This window comes from Pecten maximus, unplaced genomic scaffold, assembly GCF_902652985.1.
Source record: "Pecten maximus unplaced genomic scaffold, xPecMax1.1, whole genome shotgun sequence".
In the NCBI taxonomy this organism is placed as follows: Eukaryota; Metazoa; Mollusca; class Bivalvia; order Pectinida; family Pectinidae; genus Pecten; species Pecten maximus.
In genome coordinates, this window is record NW_022982829.1 from 2221 (window position 1) to 12500 (window position 10280).

Sequence of the window (10280 nt, forward strand, 5' to 3'; positions counted from 1 at the left end):
GTAGAAGTTATAATTGCTTTAATCATTGTCGGTAACAGTACACATTGTATGTGTTCAGATAAGCGTGCGGTATGATGCAATACTTCTTAATTATACGAAACAAATGGTTTGTGTTAGGGGTTTTATCACGAAGTCTGTGATGAACTTTCAATGGGAAGTATTCAATACAGATCTCAATAAGGAGTTAACCGAGTGGTCACAGCACAGCACATGTATGAACTTATACTGAAAGAAAGCAAACTTATTCAATGGCAATGGTATAATCGAAATAGAAATCTCGCGAGTCAAATGATAATCTACAAAAACCGCTACACGTCACAAAAAATAATTGCTGTCCACAAATACATTTTCATTCTAGAACTCTACATAGATTATAGAATTGACCCATCGCTTTCATACTATCATTAACCCGATCAAACATATATTGAAGCATATCAAATTTTCATAGCCTTCGTAACGTAAAATTGTTATGTTTTTGAAAACCTGTTTACACACAGGAATCCTTACGCAATCATATGATACAAATATGGACGTAAACAAATAGCTCTATTTCAGATAAAACAAAACTGGGATAGAGAGATACATAGAATCTCACAGCATATCAAACTTTCACGGTACCACACAAACTTAATAAAACATTTTCTAAACATCCGTTGATTTTTAAGAATGCTCGGGTATGGACTTTATAAGGGATCAGGAAGTTGGCATTCAGGTATTGATTTATTTAACTAAATCAACATATAAAGTTTTTTTACCTAATTTTATTCACAGATACTAAATAAAACAATGAGACCGAATAATGAGTTGTGAAAGGCTTCAATGACAGTGACTGGAACACTAGCGTCCAGACATGAGTCTCACGCTTTACATTCAGGACGGAACAGTGAAAACAAAACTAAAAATCGATAAAATAGGGATTATATAACAGAAGGCAAAATAGATGGAACATCTTTAAGAAAAATACATGTAGATGTTCCAGAAAGTATCTTCCTCTTCACTGATTTATTTTCATTATGTTCAATTACAATCCCTAAAATGAAAGAAGCGTTTTTCAAGGATGAAAACTGCACTTTAAGCCTCCAGTGAGGATCGAACTCACGACCCCTGGTTTACAAGACCAGTGCTCTAACCACTGAGCTATGAAGGCGTTATATGTTGTGTTATCTTGATATAAGTATAAGTGAGTAAACATCTGTGACCCGAGGCTGTGTATTTGATGGAAATCATTGTTCAAATATTGAGGTTTTTTTTCATTTACGATGTCTATCTTCCATGACGTAATGGTTTGTAAAGGTATGCTTGCGAAGATGAATAATATACAATTTAGCAAAGAGACTATTATCTCATTTATTTCATCGATTAAGAAATATGTTCATGATGATATGTACAATGGTTTATATAGTGAAGTGAATCAGAGTTTACATCTCACCTGTGTGATTAATATCCGATATGGACACTGACACGAGTGTATACCTAGATCAGCTGTTGGAGTGATATCATCTATAACATTTATTTCTTACTTACCAGTTGTAAACAATATATCGTCTGTGTTGAAAGTAGTGACAAACCCTATTTGATGTTTAAGCTGAAATAGAATACTTATTGGTGTGTGAAGGTACTGACCTCGTGGTCTAAGATTTTATTAATCTGCCAAACATGTCTCTCGTCTCATGTTTTAATATTGACTTTTACAATTCAGATGGCTATCATCAACGACGTAATGATTTGGACGTGTTCGTTTTTAAAGATGAAAAATATAGTTAAAAGAAGATATCGTTGAAATTGTTCAATGTTATCCTTTTTTGTGGAGAACATATAATTAAGTGTTTGAAATAGTGACGTTATCTAATGTTTTAAGTTTGAATGGAACACTAGTTGGTGTGTGATGTTACGAATCTGACAAATCCTGTCTCTCGTCTAATTTGTTTCAATCGATTTTTCGCATTTCATTTTCTGTGAAAGTACATTTTCATACTTGCATGCTACAAAGGATACTGATTTGTTCGAGTGCCTTCATATTACCATAAACGCTATCAAACATATATTGAAGCATATTATATTTTCATAGCCTTCGTAACGTAAAATTGTTATATTTTTGAAAACCTGTTTACTCACAGTAATCCTTACGCAATCATATGGTACAAATATCGACGTAAATAACTAGATCTATTTCAGATCAAACAAAACTGGGATAGAGAGATATATAGTAATCTCACACTGATACACAGATACGAAATAAAACAATGAGACCGAATAATGAGTTGTGAAAGGCTTCAATGACAGTGAGGGGAACACTAGCGTCTATACATGAGTCTCACGCTTTACATTCAGGACGGAACAGTGAAAACAAAACTAAAAATCGATAGAATAGGGACAAAATAACAGAAGGCAAAATAGATAGAACATCTTTAAGAAAAATACATGAGGTGTTCCCTAAAGTATCTTCATCTTCACTGACTTACTTTCCTGATGTTCAATTACAATCCCTAAAATGAAAGGAGCGTTTCAACCCTTCAAGGATGAAAACTGCACTTTAAGCCTCCAGTGAGGATCGAACTCACGACCCCTGGTTTACAAGACCAGTGCTCCAACCACTGAGCTATGGAGTCGATATATGTTGTGTTATCTTGATATAACTATAAATGAGTAAACATCTGTGACCCGAGGCTGTGTATTTGACAGAAATCACTGTCCAAATATTGAGTTTTTTTCATTTTTATGTTTATCTTCAATGACGTAATGGTTTGTAATGGAATACTTGCGAAGATGAATGATATACATTGTAGAAAAGGGAATATTATCTCATTAATTTCATCGATTTAGAAATGTGTACAAAATAATAGGTACAATGGTTTATATAGTGAGGTTAATCAGAGCTCACAACTCACCAGTGTGATTAAAATCCGATATGGACACTGACACGAGTGTATACCTAGATCAGCTGTTGGAGTGATATCATCTATAACATTTATTATATACGTACCAGTTGTAAATAATATATCTTTTGTGTTGAAAGTAGTGACAAACCCTATCTGATGTTTAAGTTGCAATACAATACTTATTAGTGTGTGTTAGTACTGACCTCGTGGTCAAAGATTTTACGAAGCTGTTTCTCGTCTCATGTTTTAATACTGACTTTAACTTTCAGATGGCTTTCTTCAATGGCGTAATAATTTGGGCGAGTTCGTCTTCGAAGATGAAAAATATAGGAAAATGAAGGTATCGTTCAATTTTTTTCAATGTAATCCTTTTGTGTGGAGAACATATTATTAAGTATTTGAAAAAGTGACGTTGTCTAATGTCTAATATTTGAATGGAACACTGATTACTTTTTGATATTACGAATCTGACAATTTTCAAATTGATTTTATGTATATCATTTTTTGTGTGGCTGGTGCATATGTATACATGGTTTATTATATCTAATCAATAATGACACACTTTAAACCGATATTATCCTAACAGCTGGTCTAGAAAACATTCACGTGTAGATGTCTCGAGATTTCAGTCACACATATACATTGTATGGTGAACACAAACTTATCAGCACTATAAACTGTTGTACGTGTTTATGTCGATAAGCATGTAGCCCGTGTGGGAATCATGGTGACGTATACATTAACTAATCTCTATTATCAAGTATTTTTATCTTTAAAAGATGTACAAGAAAATATTTACGTCTTCTAAAATAGATATTCACCATGAAAAAATCAGTAATTGAAAAGTAATTCATATTGGTAAAAGTTTCGAGTCACAAAAGTTTTATAAATTAAAGTTATACCAATTTGATACGAGATTCATGTATCGCCACCATAGCGTTCGAGTTCCACGTTGAGTGTAAATACAAAAATTAAAATTATTTTTTAAACACACATGGAAAGTCGTCTACATGAAACTACACTTCATATCTTATAAATTCAGCAGATGTTTCTGATTCAACTATTCGTATTACATTTTTTAAACAATATATCATTTTTTTTCTATTTTTAAAATAATGGATCGAGAATTGCATAACCAGTAAAAAGTATATGCTTAGATAAGAAAATCCGCACTGAAAGTCAACGTTCTATTTAATCTGAAAACAAAACAATCCCGCGAGCCGGAGTCGAACCAGCGACCTAAGGATAGCTATTAGGTTAACCACTACAGTCCTCCGCTCTACCAACTGAGCTATCACGGGTGAGATACATCCTTAGTAAAACATTTTCGAACCATCCATGGACTCTTAAGATGCCTTGGGAATGGACTGTATAAGGAATCAGGAAGTTGGCATTTAGGTATTGATCTATTTAACGAAGATCGAAAAATCGGATATTTTTACCTGATTCTATTTATAGATATCGAATTAAATAATGAGATATAATGCGCATTGATACTTCTGGATGAAAAAGAAAAATTAGTTGTGAAAATTGTCTACTGTGAATTATTTACACCGGATTTAATTATAATTGTTTAGAATTGTGATGCCCACCCGACCCTCCCCCCATCCCCCGACGTTATTGTTCAATCATCTTTTTAAGTCCTAATATTCTTTGACTACATAGGGCTAAACCAAGGACTGGTCTTATTTGGTTAATTTATATCGGCGAGGAAGCGCTCTAAAGTAAACAAGGCAAGCGGCTTTTGCAAAATGGATAAAATCGGTAAAAAGAGCAGTGATCCAATATTTGCCTAAAAAGGTTTAACAAGGATATCCATAAAGGAGTTATATAAAAGTGGCATCGAGGCCCTTAAACACCGCCGGCAAAAGTATATAGATACTGAAGGAGATTACGTTGAAAAGTAATACAGTGTGTCCGGCAAAATTCAAATCCATCAATATGAGGCTCACAACATATCAATCATCCCTCGTATTACAATCAAAATTGTCATTTGATGGCTAAAAACAGCACGAAAAAACTTATTGATAATTTATTTTAATAAATAAACATGTCTGAAGTATGATCTTCGTATTGGATGACGGCATGACGTTTGTAAATTTTAATTTTGGGTGACAGATTTCCGCAATCTGAAACTGATATCGGACCTAAAATATTTGTTGACAAAATTATGCTGTTGTACCGTAGGCAGGTTATATTTTTGACTCGTTTAAATTTTGAGGAATTCGCAATAACAAGTCTATAGTTGATTAACAATAAAAATGTCAACAGATATTCGTTTAAAACGATGTTTTCAAGCCTCCAGTGAGGATCGAACTCACGACCCCTGGTTTACAAGACCAGTGCTCTAACCACTGAGCTATGGAGGCGATACATCTGATTTTTAATAGCATTCATATTACTTTAATTATCGAACAGCTGTTACCCGCAGGGTACTTCACAATAGAAAGAAATCGATGTCTTTTTGTTGAGATCTTCCATTTCAAGAATATGTCTCGTATACATTTAGTATATACACAACGTACATGTACATTGAAACAACAGAGACAATGGCGTCCAACATTTTCGATATTATTTCTTTACAGTCCTTTTCCGACGCCTCGACTTCGTACTTTATTACCTTCGATAAAGCTATATTGTTGACAAACGTAATTATTACAATTAAAGGTGTGGTCAATATATTTGGAGATTAAACATTAGCATAGGCCCCCGCTTGGATTTTCAAAATATGTTTAATACAAAAAGGTATGGGTATGAGAAGCTTAAATCTGGAAAAGTTAGTTTCAGGATTAATTCTGTGAAAATGGGACCTCCTTGACTAACACCTGTGTCACTGTTAGAGGTGCTGCTATATACATTTGTAATTCCCCGAAAGTATTATTTGACACAATTATCATAAAATTATTCTATCATTGTGTTCAGAATATTTCAACTAACATTTTGATACAGAATATTACGATATTTCAAGGGGATATGTTCATTTTTATTGCTGATTTAAGCAAAAAACCTTGCAAAACTCCATCACTTATGAGAAAATTCCCATTTTGGACTACTGAATTTGCATAGTTACAATACTAGTCTACCTTTTTTACTCGCTAAAAAAGTTGACTACTAATGATAACATGACAGTGGCGTAGGGAAGCGAGGGGGGGGGGGGGGGGGGGGGGGGCAATTGCCCACTTTTTGACATCCAAAATCTAAAAAAGGGGAAAAAACACGAATTTATATATTCATTTCGATAAATATCTGTATATTTTCGAACAGATAATGTTTTCTTGAAGGCAACGATAAAAATTTTTATCTTGTACATCCGGAACATTCCGACTTTTATACTAGTATATCAATCCTCAGACCTGTGTGTCGGTCGTCTGCACTAGCCTGGTAAGTCAATATTTATATCTTAATACGAAATTTTGCTTAACTTCATCACATAGATTCAATAAGTTGATGATAATTTGTGAAGTTAATTGAGTTCATAATGAGAACAAGACAGAAACACAACATGAATAAGAATGCGCGGTTTTAACGTGAATCGAGTGATACTATTTACCAACAGGTACGAGGAAATACAAAAAAAATCGTCTCGCGCCTCGTGCCATGTCGTTTTGTCACAAGTATCTAAAGCACAATATAGGAGCATTGGTTTGACCAGCTTTTACGTTATCATATGTATAAACGCTGTTTTTATTTTGACATTGAATTGCAAATGGCGGTCGTGAATGATATCACACAAATATGGCATATAAGAAGGTATTTAAAACATCAAAAATGCTCTTATTAGACAATATAAAGTATTCTTGAAGTGGCAAGAAGACTGCTTTTATGAACAAATGTTCAACCGCTGAGTTTGGGGTAAAATATGCCTATTTCTGAAAAAGGCTGCAAACTCACCATTTTAACAAATTGACATTAAAATGTTCATGTTACTTTGATGAGATGTCTTAAAAGTACGATATAGGAGTTTTGTTATTGACTGAAATGCCTCCTGTAAGCCATATTTGTGTAATATTATTCTCAGCCGCCATTTGCATTTCAAGGTCAAAACAAAATAAGTGTTTATACGTACATAAAGTAAAATCTGGTCAAACAAATGCTCCTATCCTGTGTAATAGACACTTGTGAACATAACAGCATGGCTATTTTTCAGGTTTGATCATTTGCGTGACTTAGAATTATTCCATGCCAAATCTGACCACAAAGTTACTCTACAGAAGAAACTGGTAGCATCTATAGCATAATATTGGTGATTGTAAGAAGCTACATGTCCAAGCAAATATTTTGGTATATTACATGACATTTTTTGTGCAAATCTTAAGGTATTTATTCGTGTTTGAAATTCAACACTATTCTGCTATATAGATGACCCTTAATTACTGGACCCCCTTTCGAAAACTCCTGGATCCGCGCCTGATCCCGAATTATTGGAAATGTGCTATATTTCATTTTCCGCGGAAGGCTTAGACCCCCTTAAACCCCCTATCAGGGCGCTGCCCTGGACCCGCTGGGCGGTCCCTCAGACCCCTCGTAGAAAAAAAAAATCGGCTCGCGCCTACGGCGCTCGCATTATTACTAAATTACTGGCCCTTTCGAAAATCCTGGCCGGGCCTGGTGATTCATGTTTTGCCATAAATAATATATCCTGATTTGCGTAAATAACTTATTTTTGTACTACAGAAATTATCAAAATTATCATGGGATGTTGAAATGATAATTATTGGCTAATTTTGCGGAGATGGCATACGATTTGTTTAGTGCGTAAAATTTAAGGTTAAAAAAATTTTTGCCCCCCCCCCCCCCCCCCCCCACTTTTTGACGACTTCCTACGCCACTGCATGACGATTTATGAAAAAATGAAAACCGGTTAATTTGTCGTTTTTCACCTTGCTTTAAAAAACAAAAATACAGATTCTTGACCAATTGTCCTTGAGCTTTTGTTTCTGAATAACCAAAAGTCGGTGAGTTTTGATGTTTGGCAAGATGGTTGTCAATGTCAAATGGTATCATTCTAGTTAACATTGGTGACCCTGATCTTTGTTCAAGGCCACACGAATGCGATTTGCAGACAAAGTTACAATGTGTGTGAAATAGAGTTGAAATTAAGATTTTAATGTAGGTTATTGGGTTCAATGACGTGACTTTTTATATACTAAGACCATATATTACAGATAGAGTGACTGGTTTTGATTTCGTCAGTTCCAAACTATTATATTGTGTCACTTTCCAGATGTCAACTGGAGTTACAACTATTGCAGTTTCAATACATTGCAAAAAAAATCCAATACAGCTCGATTCTTGTGAAAACAACTCAAGTAATTGCTTGTTTGAACTTGAGTGACGCATGAGCTGGTAGACTGTGATATATGTGACGAACATGGTCCAAGAAATATAAAATGCATGCAACATGTGCACACATACCAACTGTTCGTTTGCCTGCTGGACAGACACAATAGTAGTCTTTAACAGGGTCGTCCTGGTCATTTCTGTAAAACGCAATCCAAACATTATATTTTGTCTGTGATCTGTGCCTTGAATGGATTTGGCCTCGGATGAGATTTTCAGCGTGCTGGTAGACCCACACTTCAAAGTCTTCAGCTGGTGTCAGATACTCTGCAATGTACCTTGGTGCTACTTCAAGCTTTGGAAACTCGATCGCACAGGCATTAAGTTTTACCCAATTGACCCTGTTGCGCCTAGAAAGGTCAGTTCATCAGCGACCCTTGAGGCTAAAATATTGGCCACAGCCAAACGGGATTACATGCGCTCAGCAAGGCGTCTGACCCTCACTTAATTCTCTGATGTAGATACATGTACATTAATTGCTCCGTGTAGAGCATTCCAGGAAGATGTTGCTACTTTCGCCTCTTTTTCTATTACGTTAAGGAAATAGTTTGAACTGAGCTGTTCTCTGAACAGTTTCCACTGTTTCAGTCTTCCATGGTAACTCTCTACTACCCATCTTGACTTTGTTTTGTACACTGGCGGTCCTCGTTGGCAGTCATTGTATCATGCTGATTTTGACCTGCTAGAAGATAGGAAGGCATGTACACGGAAAATCCTTAACCTCGGAGCAGGTCCAGCACATCCCTAAACCCCCGGTCAACAATCACATTGTCATCATCACTGAGTCACAAATTCAGGTTTTCAAATGATTGAAGTATCGTTTTCAAGATATTTGCATCCTTTTCATTCCCATAAAATGGACCAATGGTATCTAGTACATACACGTTTGGAAAGACAATGCTCATGAACTTAACATATTTGCGTTTCTTTTGCCCACAATATGAGGATCTTTGAAGAGGGTGATCAGCACTATTTTGAAAATAGATGTAAGTACCATCAAGGATAACAGTTACCTTGTCCCCATAAAAGCATCTTGTAAATACAGTGTTGTGGCATTTAGCGTCCTCACAACTAATATGTCTTTGACCAAGGAAACTAGACACAACAGTCTGGCACAATGCTTGCAAGACGCTTTGAAATGTGTGAGACACATACTGTTTTTGTCAGACTCCACAAAACTCCAAGTTGAGACCAAGTTAGCATGTTTATAAATATTTATCAATTTCTTTTCTTAAAGTTTACAATCCCATCCTTAGGGTAGCTGTTCAGAGGATAGATAACTTTTGCAAAAAGCATATTTCTAATGTTATAACTGCTCTGAAGATCATTTCAAATCTTAGGTAATACAACTAATGTGGTTTGGCATGTCATAAAAATAGAAAAATAGTAGTTTTTGCATAAAAAAAACCCATTATAGGCGAATCTTCATGATTATTGGTATTTATGCATAGGGCATGTTTTGCGTGCTCAAAAAAGCATTTTACCGGTTTTGAAATTACAATATTTTTGTCTGTATACAGCATATATATGTGGAAAGATTTTTGAGAAGTATAGAAGGTAGACTGTGATCAGAACCATACAAAATCATGTTGACAATGTTGGATATATTTTTTGTTTTATGAAAAATTCGCATATTTTTCTAATAAAAGGTGTCACTATGCTTGCTTCGTGTATGCAAATATAACATATTAGGTATCACAATAACTGTTAGTTTATACACTATATAATGCTTAGTTATTTAAAAATTGACATTCACCGGTGACAAATATCAAGCGGTTTGTTAGAGTGTCCTCGTCACTCAATCTGGTTTTATGCAAGGAGGTCCAGTATGACTATCCGTAGTGATAATGACTAATCCTTTATTGGGTTATGGCTTATTTTCATATATCTACATATGAGGGAAATATGAGAGAAATTGATGTGGTGGCGAAACCCTACCTTTGTGTCTATTATGTGTCCTGTCTGAATACTCACAGACAGAAATATTGTTTAGAACTTCGTTATTGTATTTTATCTGATTTTAACTGTAAAATTTGGCTTATTAATATATTTTACATTTGG

The 10280-nt window shown here is 34.9% G+C and overlaps 4 non-coding genes across 4 annotated transcripts; all 4 read right to left on the reverse strand.

Moving 5' to 3' along the window:
• Positions 1 to 1074: 1074 nt before the first annotated feature.
• Trnat-ugu lies at positions 1075 to 1147 on the reverse strand. The gene has a single exon. It is a non-coding gene; the product is annotated as a tRNA-Thr (tRNA).
• Positions 1148 to 2536: 1389 nt separating this feature from the next.
• Positions 2537 to 2609, reverse strand: Trnat-ugu. The gene has a single exon. It is a non-coding gene; the product is annotated as a tRNA-Thr (tRNA).
• Positions 2610 to 4090: 1481 nt separating this feature from the next.
• Positions 4091 to 4180, reverse strand: Trnay-gua. Its single transcript is given in 2 exon segments — positions 4091 to 4126; positions 4144 to 4180. It is a non-coding gene; the product is annotated as a tRNA-Tyr (tRNA).
• Positions 4181 to 5175: 995 nt separating this feature from the next.
• Positions 5176 to 5248, reverse strand: Trnat-ugu. Its single transcript has one exon. It is a non-coding gene; the product is annotated as a tRNA-Thr (tRNA).
• Positions 5249 to 10280: the final 5032 nt, after the last annotated feature.